The sequence below is a fragment of the Geotrypetes seraphini genome, chromosome 7 (assembly GCF_902459505.1).
Source record: "Geotrypetes seraphini chromosome 7, aGeoSer1.1, whole genome shotgun sequence".
Classification (NCBI taxonomy): domain Eukaryota; kingdom Metazoa; phylum Chordata; class Amphibia; order Gymnophiona; family Dermophiidae; genus Geotrypetes; species Geotrypetes seraphini.
Window position 1 is genome coordinate 69,791,519 of NC_047090.1, and position 26,247 is coordinate 69,817,765.

At 42.1% G+C, this 26,247-nt stretch overlaps 1 long non-coding RNA gene across 4 annotated transcripts in view; it reads left to right on the forward strand.

Annotated features, from left to right (window-relative positions):
* Nucleotides 1-26,247, forward strand: part of LOC117363528 — a 124,755-nt gene that overhangs the window by 68,961 nt on the left and 29,547 nt on the right. For 2 of the 4 annotated variants that reach the window (XR_004540083.1, XR_004540086.1), the window contains exons 1-3: nt 14,648-15,043; nt 15,315-15,471; nt 17,165-17,276. This is a non-coding gene — a long non-coding RNA (uncharacterized LOC117363528). Of the gene's footprint in view, nt 1-9,371; nt 9,523-14,647; nt 15,044-15,314; nt 15,472-17,164; nt 17,277-26,247 lie in introns of those variants that run through there. The other 2 variants (XR_004540084.1, XR_004540085.1) reach the window with 2 other exon arrangements.

Here is a 26,247-nt window from a genome sequence, read left to right on the forward strand (position 1 = left end):
GGAAGGCTTGCAGTCTAAGTGTGAACCAGGAACAATGGAACATAAGAACATAAAAATAGCCTTTCTGGGTCAAACCAATGGTCCATCTAGCACAGTACCCCCATCTTCACGGTGGCCAATCCAGATCACAAGTACCTGGCAAAACCCCCAAATAATAGCAACATTCTATGCTACTGATCCAGGGCAAGCAGTGGCTTCCCGGATATCTGTCTTAATAGCAGACTATGAAATTTTCCTCCAGGAACTTTTCCAAACCTTTTTAAAACCAGCTAAGTTAACTGCTCTTACTGCATCCTCTGGCACTGTGTTCCAGAGCTTAACTATTCTTTGAGTGAAAAAATATTTCCTCCTATTGGTTTTAAAAGTATTTCACTGTAACTTCATCTAGTTTCCCCTACTCTTTGTAATTTTTGATGGAGTAGCAAATCAATCCATTTGTACCCATTATATAGCAAGTGGAGGGGCATAATAAAAACAAACATCTACCAAGTCTCCTTTTGGCCTAAGGCCTTAAACGTTGAAAGTAGAAGCAGAGAAAATGTCCATAATCAAAAAAAACATCCTAAAGAAGGTTTTTTTTTATAATGGCCTGCCTCTACGTTCAGCTGTTTAAACGCTTAGACCATCACTACGTCTATACTCACACTATATCATCAACCTAACAAAAGCCTAAGTCCCAAACGCCCAAAACAAGGGCTTTTAGGTGAAGGAGGAGCCAGTCCTTCGCCTAAAAGCTGGATTCTGTAACCGGTGTCTGTCAAAAACAACACCAGTTACAGAATCCACCACCCCCCACACACACAACGATCCGGGCAGTAGGGAGCCCAAGCCCTCCTGCCCGGTGACACCCTGAACCCCCAACTACGATCAGGGCAAGAGGGAGCCCAAGCCCTCCTGGCCACGCAACCTCCCTCTATAAGATCGGGCAGGAGGGAGCCCAACCCCTCCTGCCCAGGCAAACCCCCTACCCCCCCCCCCACTAAAATATGGGCAGGAAGGATCCCAGGCCCTCCTGCACTCGATGTACCCCCTCCCACAATTGCCCCCCCCGTACCCCTGATCGACCCCCCCGCCGACCCGTGATCGACCCCCCCCACCGACCCCTCGATCCCTCCACCCCCAATCCCCCCCTTGTACCTTAAAATCATAGGCCGGACGGACGGGTGCCAAGCTCGTCCATCCGGTAGGCCAGCCATCCCTTGAATGGCTGGCCTTAGGGCCTGATTGGCCCAGATGGCTCAAACCCCGCCCACAGGTGGGGCCTGAGGTGCCTGGGTCAACCGGAATAGGCCCAGTAGCCTTAGGCCTTTCCTGTGGGTAGGGCCTTAGGCACATGGGCCCACTTGAAATATGAAAATGCCATTCTTTAGGTTCCAATACAGACCAAGGCTTCTCTGAAGTGGTGGGCTGTCTACTCTAAGATCAAAATCTTTTAAATCCTTTTAAATCCAACTTCTGGATGAAAACAGACACCATAATCCAAGACTATAACCCCAAAAACTTCATCTCACAATGGAGTCAACTGAGCGCAGCAACCCTAGATGAGCTAGCTCCAGAATAAACCAAAACCAAAATCCATAGAAAATCTGACAAATGGTTCGACAATGAACTTATTCTACTAAAAAGACAATGCAGACAATTAGAAAAAAATGGAGGAAAAACAGTCAAGACTCCACAAAAGCAGCATGGAGAAAACTGAACACAGAATACAACAAAAAATCAAAAGAAAAACAAAAAGCATACTACACAAAGCAAATAGGAGAAGAAACCCAAGACACAAAAATACTATTCCAACTACTAAAAGAGCTCACAGACACCAAACCTTACCTGACAAGCAATAATGTCCCCACACCCACAGCCACCATCTTAGCAACGTTCTTCAAAGACAAAATTGCAACCATAAGATACACCTTCAATTGAACACCTATGCACCTAGAAGAGATCACAACACCCTCCACAGAAATAGAAGCAGTTGCAGCAGACAGAATATGGTCCCACTTCTCACCAATACTATGGTCAGACTTCAACAAACTCTACAACAAATATAGCCACACAACTTGCGACCTCAACCAATTTCCCCCCATACCTATTGAAAGCCTCCAGCAGTGGCGTACCTAGCATATGTAAACCAACACTTTCAATTGGCGACTGCTGTGAAAGTAGGACATAAGAGAATATCGTTTTGCTAGAACATAGTGAAGCAAGTATCACCTCACATTTCACTCAAAAAGAAGGACAAAAGCCTCAGAAAAGGCCCTCCCACCGCCACAAAAGTGGATATCAAGGTGGTTAGACAGTAACCTCACAGGCAAAACCTTCAAAAATGAGTTAATACAAGCAAAAAAACTTATGCTTCACATGTATGTAATTATAGATAGAGGAATAAAGCCACTTATCTTCAACTGATCGGCACACCGACGGAGGCCAGCGTTTCACCGACTAGCTGCATCAGGGTGTGACCCGACCGATCAGTCTAAATTCTGGCGATGCAGGCGTGCAGCTTAAAAGAAATAGCTATTTCCTGCTGCGACGCCGGACTTGTAAGCTGCACGCCTGCATCGCCAGAATTTAGACTGATCGGTCGGGTCACACCCTGATGCAGCTAGTCGGTGAAACGCTGGCCTCCGTCGGTGTGCCGATCAGTTGAAGATAAGTGGCTTTATTCCTCTCTTGATTGAGGTCATGATTATGATACTACAAGAATCTGTAGTCTGGATGCACCAGAAAGCAGTAGAACATTTGCTGGATATCTGCTGTTATGGCAATAGGCTCTTTCCTGAAGCAAATTAGGACTCCTAGTAAACTGTTGATCAGATAGATTGTGAGTCCACCAGGACAGATAGGGAAAATGTTTGAGTACCTGATTGTAAAAACCACTTAGATAACCTTGATAGGCGGTATATAAAAATCCTAATAAACTTGATCATGTCAGGTCCAGAAAGCAGCACATTGTTGAGGGAGACTCCTTGGAATTGAGCACTGGAGTCAAATACAATCTTGATCTGGCCTGGATTTTATGGATGGCACACACCAAAAATAGGTAAATACCAGCATTCGTCATTATCTTTCAGTGGTGGAGCTGGTTCTGCATGGTCATTAACCAGCATGTTCTGCAAAAACGTTATGAAGTGCTGTTTTGTCTCTGGTTTCTTTCGCAGGGTCTTCTGCAGTGAAGTAAGTTGAGATAGCGGTTGCCATTGGAAGTTATGTTCTGGGTGTCTGAAAGGGGAGTACTTTGAAGGTGACCATAGTGATATTCAGCAATTATGTATGTAGCACTTTTTCTAGGATGAGTTTGTGACCTTAATTATCAGACCTCGTATATATATGTCGTGAACTTGTATATATGTGGGACAGGAGAGATGCCATGAGACTAGGATTTAAGGTTGCATCCATTATATTGGATGTGGCTGAGGCTATGGGCAGGAGCAACTGGGCATCACTACTGTCTCAGTGACCCTAAGACCATCAAGGATTCTGGTAGGCTCGGAGGAAGGGAGGGGCAATAGATCATGGGAAGGGGCTATCATTGCCAAACCTGCCCGTTTATATTTACTAACAACTGCTCATCCCTAGGTTAAAATCTTTTCAAGACAAACAGGGCAAATGAGAGAAATAGATAATTTCATTTACTATGGCAGTATCTTTCAAACTGTGTGCCAAGGCACAGTGGTGTGCCCCGCTAAGATTCCAGGTGTGCCACGAGAGATTCCAGAATTTTACTTTCATTTCAAAAATTCCCTTCATAAGTATACACTAGAATAGATGACATGTATGTCGCGTATACAAGAGTCTGTCAATGTTATGAGTGCCTGTGTGCCTAAGGATACAACTGCCCAGACAAGCATCATTCTTTGACATGAGTGGTCATTGAAAACTAATGGGAAGTGATTTTATTTTTATTTTTTATGCAGTAGTTATCCTAACTTGAGCAACAAGACAATCAAGGCTTTGTTACTGTTTGGTTCTTCTTATCTTTGTGAACTTTGATTTTCAGCTCTGACAGAAATTAAATTAAAAAAAAGATAACTGCAGATGGTGGATGATGAAATGCGTGTTTGCATGTTGACTATCAAGCTGCATTTTGAGTTAATTTTCATTAAAAAAAACAAGCACATCCATCGCATTGATTAGCAATTCTATTCTATCTACTTTAGTTTCACTGTTGTTACAATTACCCATACAAAGTTTAAAGAAATTTAAATAAATAACTCTCAAATTTAATTTTTTTGTTGGTTTTGCAATTTCATAATTTCAATTATAATGTGCCGTGAAAAACATTTGCTCTGTTTAGTGTGCCAGAGTTTAAAAAGTTTGAGAGACACTGTACTATGCAAATGGTTAAAATCAACACAGGCATGAAAGGAGAAAAAGAGGTTAATATTTAAAAGCATCTTTAAAAGAGTAGACTTTTAACCTAGATTTGAATAAGGCCAGAGAGAGCATGATGCTCTGGCTTAGGAAATTTATTCCAGGAGTACAGTTTAGCAGATTAGAAAGAACAGGGATGTCAGCAAAGAAGGGAAGAAATAAGAGCAATTTATTTGATAAGCAGAGTTCCCAAGGAGGAGTACGGGAAAGATAAGAAAGAAGAGTTAATAAAACGCTGAAGAATGAATGCTCGTCTTGCTGAGTAAGATCATTTTGAACTGTATGTGGAAACAGATAGGGAGCCAATGAAATGACTTGAGAAGAGGGGTTTTAAAGTGGGAAGAGATGATTTGGTGAGGAGCGAGTTTCATTGGCCTAACTATTAGCGGGAAAGTGAGCAAAATTACACAATCCATATTGGTTAAAAAAGACAAACTCCGGGCATTTGCCATGTTTCAAGGTACCTTTATCAAGGGTATGAGTGTAGCAGACATACAAATATGAAGTAGCAAACATTAAAATACATGTAACAGTTCATAAAATCAAAGCCAGACAGAAACATATTTATACACAAAAAAATCAAACTATGAATCAACATACCTGATATGAATAGCGCAAATAGTCTTCATTTACAATCGAATCTAATAACAGATATAATGTTATATCATTGTGATAAAAATCTCTGGCATAAATGGCTTTAAGCCAGGTTCAAAATATTCTCTGAAGGATTCTCTTTTAGCTCTAATAGCTTCTTTCACCTCACTGGTTAACCACGCTGGCTGCCATTTGGTCTTCCTTCCTCCTTTGAGAGGGGCCTTAAGCAACCTGGATCAATCAGAGCCTTAGACCCCTCCCTAGCACATCCCAGAATGCACTGGGGAGGTGAAAGCCTGCCATTTTGAAGAGGTCAACCTTCATAAACAAGGTAAGGGGCATGGGGTGTCAGAGACACTGGGGGGGTCATCAGTGGTACTATGGCGGTGGTGGGAAGAAGTGGACGTCTCTCTTGCTGCCGGGGAAGTGATGGCAGCGGAGGGAGTGGGCATCCCACTGCCGAGGGGGGGGGGGGGTTGCTTGACATCGGCAGAAAGAGGGAGTAGGCATCCCTCCTGCAGATCTTCAATTTGGGGTCTTTTTTAATTGCTTTATTTGTGCATTTATTCTGTGCATGGGCTGATTGCTATCACCAGCACTTGACACATGCAAATTTAACGACCCTCCACCAACCTCATCTGCATGTGTGGTTTTTTAAGAATGACTCACCTTTTTGAAATTGTTATAGTAGTGGCCGCAATAGCGGCCCATCGGAATTTACCGTGACCATTTGAGAATCTTCTCTTCAAAGAAAAAACACTGTCTTTAAGAAGTTAAGAACTTTTTCAGGCAGACTTCCTGTGCCTGGAGGAGAGCATGCAGAATCTTGACCAGGTTTGATTTATTTAAAAGTGGTTTTCAAATGCCAAACCATGCGTAACTAGAAAAACCAAGACTTAACCATCTTATTATTATGGAAATAGAATTTTAACTGATTACCACAATGAAATCCTAAAGAAACAATATTTTCATTCAGTGGAAGTTGTTTTCTTTGAAGAGTAGGCTTCAAAACAAAGGGATTTGATTTTCATGATAGCCACATTGCTGAATTTTTTTCTACGTTAAGAATTAATTATCACAAAGCCACTTGTTCAACCTATCCAGTTTTTGATTAAACTCGGAGAATACCTAATATTAATTTTCCTTCACAAAAAATGTTCAACTGAATATCATTCTTACTTTCCAACATTTTGGCGCAGATATTTCTTGATTTTCAATTTACCATATATTTACAATTTGGGTTTCTTCCAGGTAATTTTGACCTGGATTAGCCATTGTGGAAACAGGATACTAAGCTAGATGGTTCATTGGTCTACTCTGACCCAGTATGGCTATTCTTATGTTCTTATGACAAATAAGAAACAAATCAATATTATGTAATTGTCCAGAGACAAGCAGGGGGAGATGTAGTCAAACTTGTTGGTAAAGTCTTTACACTGATCCTGTGTGTCGGTGCTCTCCCATAGCAAAAATGAAGCTTTTGCCTTGCTGAGCATGTGCAGGGACTTCCTCCTTCAGTGGCCCCGTCTCTTGATACTCAGTTTTGTCTCTAGCTGAAATCATCACCCACAGATGTAGACCTATTCAAGATCTGTATCAACAAAAGGGTCACGTAAACTGTGGACACTGTCAGTGGTATCCATATGCATTGACAGGTTATACTTGGGTCCATCCCCAAACGGGAAAAATTTATCAAGCCATGACTAGAACGGACTGTAAATCTTCCCATGTAATATACATTATTCAATGCCCCTGTCCGAGATTATATATGGGGCGTACTACCCGTTCTATCAATGTCAGGTTGAATGAACATAAATCTAGCGTGCACACTCTTAAGGAAACTGCACCATTAGTCCGTCATTGGATGTTATTTAAACACACTGTTGCAGATTATAAATGGAGAGTGATCGGGTGGGAGAATGGCAACATGGAGCGTATTCTAAATTTAAATTCTTTATTCATTTTCAAACTTACAATAAGTGTGAAATATATTCAAACAAATTAACAATAAATACATCACTTAATAATTATCATTGGTACAGAACATAAACTCTTATCACCCCCCCCCTTCCTACTATAGAATAAAATATATTAAAGAATATGTAATAGTAAATTAACCCCCCCCCTCCCCCTCACTATTGAACTTGTAAATTTAAGGGATGTCATCTAATCAGTACAATACTTTGTTAATGGCTCCCACACATCTTGAAATTTCCTGAAACATCCCCGCTGTATTGCAATAAATCTCTCCATTTTATAAACATGACATAAAGAATTCCACCAAAAATTATAATTTAATCTACTCCAGTTTTTCCAATTATACGTAATTTGTTGAATGGCAACCCCAGTCATTATAAGTATTCTAAATTTAAAAGAACTGTGCTGGATGTTTGAACTAAACAATATGTTCCTGCAGGAACTGAATGAAACAAGTGATTGGATGACACTAGCAGCGTAATCTGTAGCGGGAGTGGTCACAGACAGAGAATTTCTTTGGTTCCCCATTGGAGGTTAGGCTCATTGAGGTCACAGGGTTGGTTTTTAGCACGATCGAGAAAGCCGCGGCTATATTGGTTTGAAACGTCTAAGAAGAAACACATTTTTGAGATATCCAGTTTTGTAATCTAATGTGACTTCACTACCAGCTTTAAAACTCAGCTGTTATTGTCGGTTCCCTGACGCAGCAAACGAAACGTGCACGTCGGAACCAGTCACTGTCTAAAGTTAAGTAATTTTGTATAGTTCACAAGAACTTTTGAAAACATTAAAACCTTTAGCATAGCGGATAAGCTAGCGCATTAAAAGAATATTTAAGATTTAAAAGCTTTCTTTTTTGAACACTGCAATGATTGGTAGGTGAGGCCGAGTAATCAGCCTTCATGTCTCTGAGCAGAGTTCTAAGCAAGAAACAAGCTTACTAAAGTACATTGATGAATGTGGTGACTTTATTTTTTGTGCTACCGATTTCTTTAGTCACTCAACAGTAACCTTATTGTGTAAGAGTTACCCCGCATATTTTGTGCGGCTATATTGTCAGCAGTAGTGGCTATAGGAAAGGAGTAAGCTGAAAGCTTGATAAATTCTGGTAAGCAGTTATTCTTGGGATTTTTTGTAAATGAGGTAACAGTGTTAGGGTTTTGCATTTGAGTAAAGGGAGTTCTTTACATTGCAGCATGTCCAGCATCCCCAAACCTGAGGAAGAATGAAACGTGTCGGTGGGGACTATAGACTGAATCACATCTTTTGGTGGGAATCCCTGTGCTTATTCTATCGATATGAACATATGAATTCAGAACTAACTGGTCATTGAAAAACTTTAATGAGATTTGGGGCCCATTAGCAAATTTTGTAACCACCGATCAATAGTACATGCCTTCCATTTTTAAAAGAGTTTTATACACATCCGGGATGGGGAGGGGAGGAAGGAAGAGGGGGGAGGGGGAAAAATATATTTTTATTAATATTTATTAGTTATAAGTGATGTTTTATTGTACCAATTGTATTTTTTGAATGCACTTTGTGCATGTTTTAAAATGAATAAAGTTTTAATTAAAAAAAGAGCTAAGTTCTCTATTTAACTTAGTATAATGGAAGTATAATAGAAGTATTACATATGAAATGTTTAAAAAAATATATATAAAAAATTTTTTGGATCAAGAAATTATACACCGGGAAAAGAAAGGAACCTGTGAGGAGTACTGCCACGCCAATCATGCTGATTTGGGTGGCATTCTGAGGTCCCTTGAGGTGAAGAAATAAATTGCATGCCAGAATCACAGAGTGCTAGTGAGTGTGGTGATATGTGAAGTAGTAACATACTGTGCCTTGAAGAGTGTGTCTAGCTGAAGAACTCATATATATGACATTTTGTAATTGAAATGGAGGGTTTTTTTGTAAGCCAATGGATGAAAGTTTGTCCCACAATGTGGCATCAGTGTGATACAATGACAGCACTACACACAGAGGACTTCTGAGGCTTTTTCTTCCATTCTAGGGTTTACATAGTGATAGATCTTGGAATTTTTATGTTTGCTAGTTCTCAGTCTGGTTACAGACATAATCATAGTACAAGGTCATTATTGATGGCTATGTTAGATGATGATTTGGTAAAAGCAGGTCAAGGTTACGAAGCACTGGGGTGAAGCTTGATCTCGGTGCTGCCTTTGGTACAGTTTCTCATGCAGAAAGTACAGTTTTTACTTGTAACGGAGGTTCTCCATATACAGCAGGGGAATGTAGTCGCACTTACCCTCCCTCCTTTCCCTCTAAGATATGTATATACTGTTTCTAAACAAAGTGATACATGTGTTTTTTGGGTTGTTTTTTTTTTAATGTTTTTATTAAAGGATCAATGCACAAAAGAAAATACAAAAGGCAACCAACAAAGAGAACAGCAAAATACAATGTCTCATACAAGAGACAACAAAAACAGGCAAAGGCAACTATAGAAGCATCTCCTATGGAAAATCCAATTTTAAATAAAGAAATTGACCACCACTCCCCCACCCGTGCATCCTAGGACTCCATCCTGCTCTAAAAGGAACTCCAGCAATCCAGGTAAGCTACAGATTTCCAACTGGATGCCCCCTTTCTGTGTTGTCTCTCCCAGCTTGCCATCTGAGACATGTTAGCTTGCCACTGTTGGACTGTAGGTTGCGCATCTCCTACCCAATGTCGAAGGATGAGTTTTTTTAGTTATTCCCAAAGCCACAAAGAGAAAACGCCGCTGAGGCTCGGAATGTTCTGTTACATTTGTTCAGAAACAGTATGCAAGACATTTTATAATTGAAATGGAGGAGCTTTTTTTAAGCCAGTGAATGAAAGTTTGTCCCACGAAGTGGCAGCAGTGTGATACAATGATACGAGTGCACACAGAGGACATCTGAGGGTTTTTCCTCCATTCTAGGATTTGCATGGTGATAGATCTTGGCATTTTTATGTTTGCTAGTTGTTAGAATATATATGCAAGATTCTCATTTTGTTTTATTTGTGTAACCAGACTGATATACACAAGATCTGTTTCTTCTCAATAAAGTCAACTGCTTTAATACTACTTTTTCAAAACTTTAGACAACAATGGCAGATTTGAAATAGGATGAAATACTAGCATAGACATCCTCAGCTTTCTTACCTTTCTTTAAAATTGGAGCAATAGCAGCCTTTTTCAAATCATCAGGTACTTCTTCTTGAAGAGACAAATTCACCAAATACGAGTTACTAAGTATTAAATTACTAAAGACGAAAAGGTTTTACTATACCTGACCAAAATTGAAATGGAACAATATCCAATACTATTGCAGAAGAATATAGACTGGAAAGATGTTTAACTAAAGAAATTTCTGCAACTTCCAAGGAATTTTCTCACATTTCCACGGTGGAGACCCCATTTACCTCCCCACGACTTTCCCCCATACTTACGGAAAGTGGAGAGGCCACAGGAGTTTAACTGGGCACTTTTCTATTCAAAATAATCCTCAAATCCCAAACAGGTTAATGATTCATTACTTACATCTGAATCAGAAATTGAACTAAATCCCTTCACCGGTTTAAAAAGATCTGCTTAGGATTCCATGTGCACAGCAATAATGCAGGTGTGCCACCCACATACATTCTTTGGCTGATATGAATCTTTATATTTTCTGCTTGTAGCTGGAGAAAGGCAGCAGACAAATACAAAGAGACATGCACAGAGAGGATTGACAGGCAGATAAGGAGATAGAAAAACCAGGTGGAGACAGACAGAGTGCCAAAGGAGAAGCAGACAGATGGAAAGAGGGAAGAGAAAGAGCTGTACAAAGCAGATGAGAGTGTAAAAAAGGATTTGTATAGGGAAAGGGTAGGTGGTAGGAGACAGAAAACAAAGCAGTATAAAGGGGAACACTGGCTAATCACTAATGTCCAAGCTAATCTCTAGCACCAGTCAGTAATCCAGGTACCAGGCCTCAAATGACAAGTTGTTTGAGGAAGACGTATCATTAGGCATCACTGACTGCAGGTGTAAATGCATACACTCACTTTTTTTGTGAAATAGGCATGCACTGTACTTACATTATACTGTAAAATACAGAATGGGGTAGTTCTTTAAGTAGATTTCTCCTTTTCAGCATCCCTGATATTGACTGGCAAGATTTGATTCTTTAAAGGCATCTAGGCACCCAATTCTGTTATAGAATACTAGTGCAACTCATTACTGTGACATCTAAAATCAAGCTGGCTGCAGTTACACCAGCCATAGATCTTTTTCTGTGTGTGTTAAGTAGCAGCCCCACCCATGAAGCTCCCATGATCTGCCCATTTGAATAGCCTCCCTTGCATTTACATGCCATGCTATTAGAAAATGACACGGGGACACATTTGTCCCCAGCCCCGCAGGAACTCAATTTCCACGTCCTGTCCCTGTGGCTTTTGTCATTGTCCCTGTCCCATTAAAGTGTTTGAGGTGTGTGCAGAGCAGACGAGGACAGAGCTTGCAGGAAGGAGGCAGGGACAGGAAAAAAACTCGCCGTGACGGGAAAATGAGCTCTCGTGAGCTTAAGCAGCATGTCATTCTCTACATGCTACTTAAGCACTCATCTGATCTGCTGCCACTTATGCACATAAGTTATAGTTTTTCTGTACATTTACATGCTAATGATGCATAACTGTAAGTGCCCTGTTATTATTATTTATTAGGATTTATTACTTGAATTGCCCTTCGTGTGCCTTCTTAAGTGTTGAGAAGAGTGTGGTGTAGTGGTTAGAACTACAGCCTCAACACCCTGAGGTTGTGGGTTTAAACCCCATGGTGCTGCTTATAACCCTGAGTATGTCACTTAATCCTCCACTGTCCCAGGTATATTAGATGGATTGTGAGCCCGCCAGGACAAATAGGGAAATTGCTTGAGTACCTGATTTGTAACCTGTTCTGAGCTCCTTTGGGAGGATAGGCTAAAAAATCAAATAAATATATGTCCATCCAGCACCCTGATAACCAGGCTTGGACTCTTCTATGATATGGAATATACTATATATCTCCCTATATTTTATTTAAGTGTAATTATTTGCTAGACTAGATGAATAGGTGGCTCTGGCTGCTTTACCTCTAGATGCAAGTGATAGAATTATAACCTGCTTATATGTCTGTAACATATGGGATATGTAACATATACTATTATGTGAAAATACGTAAGATAATTCAAGTGCCAGTTTGCAGAACTGAGTGAATGTGATAAGGTCAGCCCTATCCATTTTACTAGTCAAGTTCTTGGGACTAATTATGATTCCAGTTTATCTTTTGAACCTCAAATAACTGGTCTGATGACGAATGTGTTTTTAAAACTAAAACAGCTAAGACTTATTTGTTCCTCTTTTTATGGAGAGTATTTTGCCTTGGTGGTTCAGGCTACGATGCTTTCCCATTTAGATTACTGTAATTCAATATATGTAGGTCTACCCAAAAGTTATTGACTAAATTACATTTACTTCAAAATACTGCAGCAAGGAAGATCTTGGGATGTATCAAATATAAGAGAGTATTTCTTTTGTTGAAAAATCTTCATCGGCTCCCAGTTTAAGCTAGATCTGTGTTTAGGACTCTGTATTTGGCTTATAACGCTTTCCACAGTTTGACATCTATATATGTGATTAATCTATTATACTTCCATTATACTAAGTTAAATAGAGAACTTAGCTCTTTTTTTAATTAAAACTTTATTCATTTTAAAACCCCAATATTCAGCCAGCAATGGCCCGTGTTGTTCTAAACACTGATCATTGTCAGCTAGATTAGCACCCAATATTCAGTGCTGGGCCATGTCCAAGCACCAGCACTGAATATCGGAGGCTAACATTTTGTGGGCTGGCTGCCTGGAGCTTAGGTGAGTCCAGCCAATATTTAGCTGGGGTTGCATTTGACATTTATGCGGGCTCTGGCTCAATATCATGCTGGAACCTGCATAAAAAAAACAGTTCCCCTATCCCTCTGATTTCCCCTCCTTTCCCCACCCCACCCCCCCAAACAAGGCTCCCCTGACCCAGCCCTCCCCCCCACACACACACACACTGATATTCAGTAGTTCCCTAGGAATTATTATTGATGAAGATCTTAACTTTCATCACCAAATCAGCAATGCCACTCAGAAATGCTTTTAGAAACTAAGCCTCATCCGCTCTATTCTCTCTTTATTAGATCCCCTTTCCATCAACATCCTAATTCACTCCCTTGTTATTTCCAACATTGACTACAAGGAATTACACAAAATGAAATTTGCCAGCTTCAACTATTACAAAACACCGCAGTCAAGCTTATCTACAAAGCTAAAAAATTTGACCACGTGAGGTGACGTGACTCCCCTCTTGCGCAAAGCTCACTGGCTACTCATTCTTCATCGCATCACTTACAAAATACTTCTGCTAACATTTAAAACCAAGCAGTCCAATTCACCTGCATTCATCGACAAACTACTTATTCCGTATACCCCTTCCCGGAATCTGCGTTCCACTACTCAAAACCTATTTTCTGTCCCTTCTATTCACAAACTATTTCTTGATTCTACCCATTTTCTCAGTTATTGCCCCCCATGTTATGGAACACCCTTCCGTCAGATCTTAGACAAGAGACATCTCTTGAAAAATTCAAATGTAAACTAAAAACATTTCTTTTTAAAGACGCCTTCTCAGTTTGACTCTATTCTCCCAGAGCCTTAACAGCTTCTATGTAGTCAGCAGTACTGAACTGAAACGTTTCTTTCGAAGTGACCCCTAGCCCTTCCGTTTCTTCCCTTCCTTTTAACATTTTATTTTTTTATTGTATTTAAGCTCTTCCCATTTCCCATTTTTCCTTTTTATTCCAGTAAGTCTATGTGTTTTGTCCTCCCCCCCCCACCATACACATTTTATTTTGAAGTTTATTTTTTTATTTTAACAATATTCTGATAATTGTAAACCACTTAGGTATGTTTTTGATAAACGGTATATCAAAGATTAAATAAACTTAGAAACTTGGAAACTTCCCCTCTCACAATGCACACACACACACATCAGCATCTCTCCGCAGCTCCTGGTCAGGATAGCACTCCTCCCAGAGTCTATCTGGCCTCCCTGGTGGTCCAGCAAGGTGTCAAGGTCAAGAGCAACCCCTCCCCCTCTCACTTTTGCCCCTAATGGCAACTTCCTCAAAAATGGCTGTTGTGACCTCTTGTGGCAGCCCCATGTTACTTAGGTTGCGGCAGACATTTTGAGGGAGGGGCGGGGGGTCTACAGACATCATCGAGGGGACGGAGATAGGGCACTTTTGGATTGCAGGTCCACAGGCTGATATTTAACTGGGGCCCACATAAGATAAGTGGGTGAATTTAGGACAGCTTTTGAGGGTAGGGGATGCAGAACCCAAGGTGAGAGGAATTAGGAGTTAAAAGCACTCTCAAAGATGTGGGCTTTTAAATGGGCCTTGAACACTGCCAGAGATGGAGCCCGCCATAGGGATTCAGGCAGCTTATTCCAAGGATATAGTGCAGCAAGGCAGAAGGGATGAAGTCTGGAGTTGGCAGTTGAAGAGAAGGGCACAGATAGGAGAGACTTACCAGCTGAGTGGAGCTCACGGGGGGGGGGGGGGGGAGAGAGATCATAGAGGGAGATAAGTGAAGAGAGATAGTGAGGGGCAGCTGAGTGAGTGCATTTGTAGGTCAGTAAGAGGAATTTGAATTGTATTCGGAAACGGGAAGCCAATGATTTGACTTTAGGAGAGGAGTAACATGAGTAAATTGGCTCTCCCAGAATATGAGTCATGCAGTCAAATTCTGGATGTACTGGAGGGAGCGAGATGGCTAAGCAGAAGGCCTGATAGTAGTGAGTTGCAGTAGTCTAACCGTGAGGTGATGAGGGCATGGATAAGTGTTTTGATAGTGTGCTCAGAGAGGAAGGGTCGGATTTTTGGAAAACAACAGGCCATCACTACCAAATCGATGACAGGAGACAGTTCCAGGTTGAGACTTTCTAAGCAAGGCCACGAATGATGATCACCGGCAGCAAAGACAGCAGATCCTCTACCGACATCAACATTGGTCGGCCTCCGCCACATCACCAGATCTTCCAACATCAGGTCAGCCCAGTGGTATACATGTCTGCATGCGCTCTGTCTCTGGAAATGGCCCTTTATGAACATCAGATGAAATATTTCAGAGAGGAATAAGATATATAATGTGGCACATGCAACACTGTGACCATAAAAGCTAAGATGCTGGACCAAGATAGTTAATCATGTTGAAGTGTTTGATATGTGTAGTTGTAAAAGTAATGTGACTACGTAGTGGCCTCAGCTCCACATCTTTTTTCTAAATAGTCACACTGTGACCTTTTGTTTCCTTCTACAGATGTTCCAGGTCACAGTGAATAGCCAGCACCAGGCACAGGAAGCTTCGGCAGGGGCAGCAGAAGCTGGAGCACCACCACACTAGCAGGGGAAGAACAGCATTCACTTCTACGTATTCATCCTCTGCTTCTGACTTTGAAACAGAGGATGAGACTGAGGTAAGGGGAACCAGGTACCCAACACATCCAGCTCTCAATGCTCATCCTCAGGGGAAACCCTTCATTGTCAGGGAGCTGGTCATGAAGGTGTGAGCGCTCAAAAAGAAATTCAGGCATGGATCTCAACGACGGCGAAGGCGAATCCAGAAAGTCTTGAGGCAAAGGATGTCAAACACTCAGCAAAGGGTTATTCCAAAGTGTACTTTACTGGAGAGCAGCAATGTATCAAACAAGTTGATTCGACACTGGCAGTGTTTTGGCAATCCTGCCTTTGTCAAGGGTCTATAATAGCTGTTCTGAATTCTTATAAATGCTTGTGTGGACACAAACAGAAAACATGTGAATGAAACGTGGCTACAGCAAGCTTCCGAGTCACAAGTAGCCTGAAGGTGTGAGCCATAAGGACTAGCGCTGAGAGGATGGCGCTCGTGGGCGCTGAGCTGGTGAAAGCAGTGCTGCCCTGAGTGGCAATGTTTCCCCATACCCCTTCTCAACCTCCCCCCATTATATCTCAATCTCACCCCAGGCCTCATTTTTTCTAAGGTAGAGTTGCACTTGTGATGGAGGCTTGCTTTTGCTTGCCCTGGATCAGTGGCATGGAATGCTGCTACTATTTGGGTTTTTAACACCAAAAGTATGTATGAGCAGGATATCACCACACACATATGGCTAGAGTCTAGTCATATATGTGTGGTGATATCCTGCTCTCACATACTTGGTGCTGAATTTCAGATTGAGCAGGATCATTAGTACAACTCTGTTCCATCTTCTGCTATTTGGGGGTTTGCCAGGCACTTGTGACTTGGATTGGCCTCTGTGAAGATAGGATACTGGGCAAGATGGACCATTGATCTGACCCAGTAAGGCTATTCTTACGTCTATGTGTTTGACATCAGTCTCATGTGCTATGCACACAGGTAAACCCCAGACAAGCATCTCAAACACACCTGTTGCAGCACCTCCACAGAGCTAGGCTATGCAGCAGCACCTGGAGGGGTAGGAGACAGAGGACAGAGGTTGAGTGGAGCAGCAGGGAACTGGCTAGATGGAGGAAAGATACTGTTAGCAACACCCCTGAAACAGGCATCAGAGGTGCATGGACAGCGGCAAGTGGCGGTGGTGGGGCACTATTCTAAATCTCTTCCACAGTTTGCACCAGAGCCTGTGCATGCCCCCTCCCTCAAGCTCCCTAGCCAGGAACAGGAAGATAGTGAGGAAGAAGAGGAGGATCCTGCAATGCTTAACATGCAGTAGAGAAAGATGCTGACCCTCACTCTGATTTGGCCAACATAAAGGACTAGGGCTACCAGATGTCCAGGAAAACCCGGCTATGTCCTCTTTTTAGAGGACTGTCCAGGCTCCCGGATGGACTATCCAAAAACAGTGTCAGCTTTAAAATCATTCACTGCCATCAGCTGAATAATTACCCCCACTATTCTCCTTTTCTGCAATACATGGTTGATCTTTTGCTGAATAAAGTATTTGAAAAAATATGCACTGTGTTTTTCTTTTATATGGATATGAGTATTTGTGCTTTTTATGAGACCTGGTGGATTTGTTTGTGGGAAGGCATCTAAAAATAAATAAATGGACCCTAGAAGAATTGGTATGCTAAAATGAGGGGTTGGAAATGTACTGCTGTGTTCCTAATTAAATTCATGACTGCCTTACATACCATGTCTGTTTATTACAGAAGTCTGGCATACAATGGGAACCAAAAGCCCTGAAGGCACAATTCAAGAACCCATGCCGTCACAAGCCTGTCCTGCTACAATGCATTCAACATGAAAAAGCAGCCGAGCAAGGTAGGAAAAATGTTATTTATTTACAGAGGTTTGATATACTACCCAGCACAATCAATAGACTAACGCAGAGAGTGGAGAGGAAGGTAGAGAAAAGCAAGTGGAGAGAGAGGAAGCTTATAGATCTCTGCATGACATGCAGTCAAAGGTTAAGGGTCTGCTGGGAGCCATAGGTAATGAGGCTCCTTTTGGGGATCCAATACATTCTGGACTGTTTGAGGAGGTGACATGCAGAAATTGCCTATGGCCATGCTTTGCTAATAAAATGCACTAATTGCAAACATTTAGAGAATAGGAGGCAGACGGTCCAGATGGTATACATAGGGTTACCAGATGTCCAGAAAAACAAAGACATGTCCTCTTTTTAGAGGACTGTCCAGATGCCTGGGCAGACTTTCCAAATCCCGGCAGTGTGTCCATGTTTTGAAAAGCCCCAACGAGCTCCGGCCGCATCTGGAGGGCCTCTAAGCATCCGCACATGCTCGACGACCTCTAGATATGGCCTGGAGGTCGAGGAAGAAGAGATGAGGTTTTCTGGGGGTGAGGCTGGGGGCAGTACAGAGTGAGGCAAGACTGGGGGGGGCAGAATGGGGTGGGTCATGTGTCCGGGTTTTTTCTGTTCTGCTGTTGGTCATCAGTAACTTCTTGTTAAAATCGTCTGTAATACCTGAAGATTGGAGGGTAGTCAATGTAACGTCAATATTTTTAAAAGGGTTCCAGAGGCAATATGGGAAATTACAGATCAGTAAGCCTCACTTCAGTTCTGGCCAAGAAAGTGGAAAATATTATAAAGAATAAAATTACAAACATGTAGACAAACATGGCTTAATGGGTCAGAGCCAGCATGGGTTCAGCCAAGGGAAGTATGGCCTCACCAACTTTCTTCATTTCTTTGAAGGTGTGAATAAACATGTGGATAAAGGTGAGCCAGCTGACATAGTGTATCTAGATTTTCAGAAAGCTTTAAACAAATTTCTTTATGGGAGATTCCTGAGGAAATTAAAGTGTCATAGGATAAAAGGCAATGTTCCGTTGTGGATTAGGAATTGATTATTGTACAGAAAACATAGGGTAGGACGAAATGGCCATTTGTCTCAATGGAGGAGGGTGAATAGTGGAGTGCCACAGGGATCTGTACTGGGACTGGTGTTATTTAACATATTATAAAATGATCTAGAAATTGGAATGACAAGTGAGGTGATTAAATTTGCAGATGACACAAAACTCTTCAAAGTTCTTAAAATACATGCAAACTATGAAGAATTGCAACATAACCTTGGGAATTTAAGAACATAAGAACAGCCGCTGCTGGGTCAGACCAGTGGTCCATCGCGACCAGCAGTCCGCTCATGCGGCGGCCCCCATGTCAAAGATCAGTGCCATAACCGAGACCAGCCCTACCTGCATTCATTCTGATTTAGCAGGAACTTGTCCAACCTTGTCTTGAATCCCTTATGACAGACTCCGAAAGAGCATTCCAGTTCTCTACCACTCTCTGGGTGAAGAAGAACTTCCTTACGTTTGTACGGAATCTATCCCCTTTTAACTTTAATTTGGAAGACTGGGCATCCAAATGGCAGAAAAAATGTACACATCCACACAAACACCTTTTTATCAATCTGCACTACCAAGCAGTGCAAGCTAAATACCGAGCTGCCTATAGGAATAGAATGGGCAGCTCAGCATTTAGGTTGTGATGCTTGGCAGTGCAGCTTGATAAAGGAGGGGGGGTAGGTGGGGTTAATGTGGACAAATGCAAAGTGATGCACATTGGGAAGAATGATCTAAATCACAATTACTGGATGCTAGGGTTCACCTTAGGGGTCAGCACTACTTAGGATTCTGCCAGGTGTTTGTGACCCGGATTGGTCATTGTAAGAATAGGATACTGGGCTAGATGGACCATTGTCTGACCCAGTATGGCTAGTCTTATGTACTTATGAATGCATATTAGTGGCTTCCCTCAACTGCTTTTTTGCTATATGTGCAAGCATTATGTACTAGGGCCCGGATTCTCTATTGGGCGCTGATATCAGCAGTCACTTAAAAAGCGTCCGCAGATAGCATGTCAATCACGTGACATCGCCCTATATAGAATCATACCTCCGTGAAAGAGAGGTACCATACATGTAGGCCAGGGTTTTCAAAGCCGACATTTCTGGCACCTATCTGTGCCATGAGTTGCAACTACGTAGGCACTTTAGGCCACCTAATGCCACTTCTGGCATTCGGCATGCCCATAGTGGCATTAGATAGCCTAAAGCGCCTACATAGGCACGATTACGACGCCGATTTTTTAGGCGCTGGTAGATGCCTTGAAACTAGGTTAAAAATATTATTTAAACAGTGTTTCTAACTGAGTTTGGACACCTACCAGCGCCTATAAAATCGGCGCCGGTCAGAGAATCCGGGCTTAGGAGTCTTCCAATTTGAGGTAGAGACTTTAGTAGCCTTTCCGACCTTTGTATCTACTGAACTGTATCTCTGTTAGCTGTTCACAGCAGCCTCTGACTTCACCATGTCTTAAGCTTTCTCCCAGTCCTGGTCTTCCCTTGCTTCCCCATCCTCTTTGCCAATTCTACCAGTTAAACTGTATTTTAAAATTGTTCAACACTTAAGGCTCCGTCTACTAAGCTGCGATAGTGTTTTTAGCGCGTGCAGAATTGCCATGCGCGCTAAACCCACGCCATGCGGCTAGAACTAACGCTAGCTCAATGCTGGCGTTAGCGTCTAGCGCACGCGGCAATTCTGCGCGTGCTAAAACTGCTATCGCAGCTTAGTAAAAGAAGCCCTTAGATGCTTAAATAGGCCCATTGTGGTATATCAAAAGCAATAATCAAATGCGTAAAGAAACTGGTGCCAACTCTATAGTAAAGCGTGAAGAATCTTTTGGCCAAACTTAACAGAATGCTAATCTTCTCCATGGCTTTCAGTTACAGAAGCTAAGGTATTCATTGCATGCTATGTACTGCCCCTAAAGTGATAAGTGCTATTGCCTCAATGGGATCTCTAGTATTGTTTATATTATCCTAAGCAGCATTTAATAAGCCAAGGAAATATACCAAAGAAATTGGTAAACAAGGTGTCCAGTAGAGAACACCTAGCTTGGCCGCCGCGTGTGCGGGTCGCCGGACTAGATGGACCTAGGGTCTGATCCGGTGAAGGCATTTCTTATGTTCTTATATGCTTCCAGTACTGTTAAGTTACCTATTTTTCAGGGTATTGTTTGTTTGTTTATTAAAATTTGATGCAAACGCTTATAACATAAGAACATAAGAATTGCCGCTGTTGGGTCAGACGAGTGGTCCATCGTGCCCAGCAGTTCGCGCACGCAGCGGCCCCTAGGTCAAAGACCAGCGCTCCAACCGAGACCAGCCCTATCTGTGTACGTTCTGATTCAGCAGGAACCTGTCCAAATATAAAAAATGGGGTGTCAAATCATTTATTTAAACATATAATGGACAAACATAGACAGACTTACAGACTACAATAGGAAGGAGGGTAGAACTACAAAAAAATTTAGAAAAGGCAACATTGAGGGTTCACATAGTAGGAAGGGGATGGAAAGCAGAAGCTTTAAGAACCGAGAGCCTTAAGAAATGCTATCGGCTTAGGAACTCTAATTTTTGAAAGCATCTTTAAAAAAAAACGTTTTCAGAAAACTTTTAAACTTGTCAAGTATTGTTTCTCCTCTGATATATCCGGGCAATGGATTCCATAACTGTGGTGCTGTTACTGAAACAATGTCTGCTCGTCTTGTGCCGATAACTTTTAGAGATGGTACGGAAAAAAATTTTGGTCAGATGACCTCAGAGTTCTGGATGAAGTGTATGGAGTCAATAACCTATCTAGGAAAATAGGAAGATTGGCATGACGGATCTTGAATGACAATAGAGCAATTTTATAGGCGATACGATGGAGTGTTGGTAACCATGGAGCATTTTTTAGTAGTGGAGTTAAATGGTCATACTTTTTTGAGTTTGTTATGATTGTTATTGCCGTATTTTGGATAAGTTGAAGTCTCCTTATTTGTTTTTGAGAAATGCATTTAAACAGAGAATTACAATAATCAAGTCTTGAAATAATAAGAGAGCGAATAAGTATGTTTAGTGCCGGCGGATCTAGTACTTTTGCTAATGACCTGATCATGCGCAATTTGTAGAAGCAGTTTTTTACTGTTTGAACTATATGATCTTGACATGTTAGTTTGTAATCTAGGATCACCCCAAGAATTTTGATGCTTGTGACCTGTTGTAGGGGAGTGTTATCAATTTTAATTGGTGCCTGTACTGTCTGACCTTCTCTCTAGGGGAAAATAATAGTCTGGGTCTTATCAACATTAAGGGCTAACATATTTTGCCTTAGCCATTGGTTTATTTGTTCCATTTTTCCATTTATAATATGAATTTTGATTGGATCCTCGGTGTTCAGTGGATGAAGAAGGGGTAAAACTGATTGATTGTGCTAGCTTTAGTAATAGGGCAAGGAAGATGTTAAAAAGAAGTGGCAAGGGTAATAGATTCAAATGAGTTTTAATTTTGTGCATGTTAGTTAGGTGCCATTGACTCATGATCTTGTAACTTGATGAACATTATAAAGTTCTCATGGCAAAATACAGAAGTAGATTGCCGGGTCTTTCTTCTGCGCAGTATAAATTCAATGTTGTTGCGGTTGTCGAATCAAACGTGATCCTCTGCCTCCAACACTGCCCATCTGTTCTAGAGTATGTGACCATCTCAGGGAAAACAAAATGCTGAGAAAGGCCCATTTTCAGATCACGGGTCCCAAAACAGTCACATGCTTGAGCTTTTGTAACTTTTTTAAAATTTCATTTGCATAAAAGGATGGGGTTTGGACTGTTATAATACAAATTGCACTAATATAATTAAAAAAAAACCTCATTTTTTTTTGTTTGTTTCTGGTGAATTTTGCCATGTTTTCCAGAGACAGTCACATATGTTGGAGATTATTTCTGTCTCTCTGATTCACTTCATGACTTCTTGACTTCATAAAGTGTAATATCCATAGGCACTATATGAAAGGGGCATTGAAACTTTTTAAAAGTTGAAACTGGGATTATTTGTCTATCTTTACATAATGGTCAATGATTATTGTTACTTGAGGATCTTCTATTTCTCCACATGTAGTAGTAGCCTTATTGTGATATATATTTATTTATTTATTTATTTTATTTATTTATTTATTTGGATTTCTATCCCGTCCTCCCAGTAGCTCAGAACGGTCTACAAATGAACATACACAGTGGAGAGTAAATAGACATATAAGTAATACAACAGGTTTAGTAATTGGATTTATAGATTTTGGAGAGAATTAAATACAGGGAGAGTATAGCAGAAAGAGAGAAGGGGGAAATACAGTAGTTTAGTTTAAGGAAAGTTATATGCGTTTAGGTACAATTTGTTGGTGGAGAGAGTAAGAGAGGGTTATATTGGAGTTTTGGGGAGGAGATAGGAGAGTGGAGGGGGGCGTAAGGGGGGGAGAAGACAGAGGAGATCTTTAGTTGAAGAGGAGGGTCTTTACCGATTTCCTGAAAGTTAATAATGAGTTCTGTTGTCTAAGTTGGGGGGGGGGAGTTGGTTCCAGAGGTGTGGAATGAAGTGGCTGTAGGATCGTTTGTGGGCAGTTTCTGTGAGCAGGGATCTTCCGGGGGGGGGGGGGTACATAGGCGTATCTCTGACTTTGTAGTCAGTAGTCAAGTAGTCTATGAGCTGTGTAAGTTAGCCATACATAGACTCTCTAATAATGTAATCACACCTGTGCCTTGTAGAGAAGGTTTCCAGATTTCTGATTTGAAAATGTGGGATCTGAGTAGGAAAGGGTGGTCAGGGTGGGGTAGGGCAAGGCACCTTATCACCAAAAAATTTTAACCGTAACCATCCTGTGGTAAGGTGATTGAGAGTGTAGCTTGGATCTGTCAGAAACACAGTCATAAGCACAGGGTTTGCAAGCTAAAGGAAAGTACAGTAAAATCTTGGATTTCAAGTAACTTGGTATGCAAGTGTTTTGCAAGACAAGCAAAACGTTTTATTAAATTTTAGCTCGATATACAGTACAAGCAAGGTCTTGCAATACGAGTACATACAGTTTTTGGGTTGTGGAGTTTCCATTATTTCTTATGGGGAAATTCGCTTTGATATATGAGTGTTTTGGATTACAACAGTGGTTCTCAAACCTGTCCTAGGGGAACCACCAGCCAGTTGGGTTTTCAAAATATCCCTAATGAATATGCATAAGACATATTTGCATGCCTGTCTCCTCCATTATATGCAAATCTCTCTCATGCATATTCATTAGGGATATCTTGAAAACCCGACTGGCTGGGGGTCCCCTAGGACAGGGTTGAGAACCACTGGATTACAAGCATGTTTTCGGAACGAATTATGCTTGCAAACCAAGGTTTTACTGTATTTTATTGTTCTGAGTCAACATGTGCACCCCTGTAACTTCGCAGGCTCCAATCCAGCATAAGTACAGTCTCTGTAGTTCTCTCTGGTTCTCTTCAAATCACACTTAGCACTCTCTTCCTAGGGCTGGCACCCAGCCTAGCCCAACACAGTGTCTTTTAACACCTTCTTAGATTCCCTTTGGACATAAGCAAGTTCTTTTTAACATTTTTGTGAACAATATTACTGAAGGGCTCTCGGGTAAGATTTGCCTCTTTGCAGATGATACTAAAATCTGCAATAGAGTTGACACCCCGGATGGTGTAAATAACATGAAGAAAGATCTGGTGAAGCTTGAAGAATGGTCTGAAATTTGGCAGCTAAGGTTTAATGCTAAGAAATGCAAAGTTATGCATTTGGGCTGCAAAAACACCGAGGGAACGGTACAGTTTAGTGGGTGAAGAACTTATGGGCACAACACAAGATTGGGACTTGAGTGTGATTGTATGTGATGATCTTAAAGTGGCCAAACAGGTTGAAAAGGTGACGGCAAAAGCTAGAAGAATGCTAGGGTGCATAGGGAGAGGTATGGCCAGTAGGAAAAAGGAGATATTGATGCCTCTGTATAAGACTCTGGTGAGACCTCATTTAGAATATTGTGTACAATTCTGGAGGCCGCACCTTCAAAAAGATATAAAAAAGATGGAGTCGGTCCAGTGGTTCTCTGGTCACTTTGGATACCTTCTGCGCACTTAGACCTGATTTTACATCACCTAAGTCACAACGTCTAGGCAGTCTCGTTAAACTCTCAGTTCTACTTGCAGTACGACTAAGTCTAGCTCAGCCCACACCCCGCCCTCACCACTCCTCCTAAAAGCTAACTCCAGCCCCTCCCGATCCATCTTGCCATATATGGGACACAGACTGTAAACGTCTGGAATTGTTGTCACTTCCATTTAAGCACAATCCTGTGCATCATTAAGGCCTGTGATAATTGCTCTTTGAACAGGGCTCCTTATTAGCTAAGTTAAAAAAAAGGACACCTAACCCTGCCCCTGCCCCTCTCATACCTCACCTCACCCCCCTGCCCTACCCACAGTGCCCTGCCTCACTCCAGCCCCACCCCTGACTCCCCCTAGTCTCACCCCTAAACAGCCCCAGCATAGCATCTTTGGGCTAGATTCACTAACCTGCCTCTCCGTGCCCGAACCATGAGCGATTGCAGGCAGGCCGACAAATTCACTAAAGGTCTGCATGCAAATGGGGACGATTGTTAGCATGCCTCCCCCCCCCCCCCCGCCCCTCCCCCCACCAACTGCACGGATCGCTGGAGAGCGATCCTTGAGCATGCGCATACCATCTTCCTTGACTGTAGATGGTCTGCGCATGCACTGGCCCTTTGTGCCTGGCAGAGCTTTTTTTACTTTTTTAAACTTTATTTATCTGACTGTTTTTTTCTGCTTTGCGAGCCTGTTAAAACCACGGACTCGCACTGCGGGGAAGGGCATTCAAGTCAGGGCTGAACCGGGCAGGTGAGACAGAGCTGGAAAGTCAGGGGCTGAGAGCAGGAGATCGGGGCTGAGCAGGGTGGCAAGACAGAGCTGGAAAGTTGGGGGCTGAAAGCAGGAGAGCGGGGCAGAAATGCGGGGCAGAGAGCAGGACGGCAGAAGGCAGAGCAGTTGGAAAGGACCTGAGTGACTGGTCCTCAGCAGTCACTTATTTTTGGATCGGTCAGCCCAGTCGGTGTCCCTCATTTTGTTCAGTGAATCGCTGCCTGCCTATATTTGAATGCCGCTCCTCCTCATTTGCATGCGCAGATCAGAGGATGATCGGGGCAGAGGTTAATGAATCGGGTCGGAATAAAATTGGTTCACAAACTGATCGGTACACGATTGGTTTGCTTAGTGAATCTAGCCCTTTGTCTCCAGCCCCCTCCCTCCCCCCCTCCCCCCCACATACACACACTTTGGCCACTCCAGAGTTGGGTAATGCTTTTGTGAGTTTCCCTGTCCCCAGTATCTTCTCCCGCACTGCTGCAATTTAAAAACTTTGGGCAGCCGGCAGCCGAGAGCATTAGTGATATGATCCTTCTGCCGTCGGCCTGTCCCAAAAGCCATTACTCTGCAGCACTTCCTGATCCCGTGTAGGCAGGATGATGCAGAGTGAAGGCTTACGGGGCAGGTTAACAGCAGAAGGACCACATCACTAACACTGCCGACTGCCTGACGTTTTTAAGTTGCAGTAGTGCCGGAGAAGGTACTGGGAATGGGGAGACTCACAAAAGCATTATCCAACTCCAGGGTAGGGTCTGGACTGAAGAGAATAAGTCCAAAACCTAGCCAAATTCCCTTCAGTCCAGGAAACCGTCCAAACACCTGGAGAGTCCTCTAAAAAGAGGACCTTTCAAAGGCCTGGATGTATGACCTAAGCAAATGATCCTCAGAGAGCAAAAAGTATCCAAGTTAGTAGAATTGGCTACAGTTGAGAGAAGATTTGCTGTACTAATGCATTAAATATGCTGGGGATCTTGAGGGAAATTCAGCAGCTAGTGATACCCGCTACTCTATAGT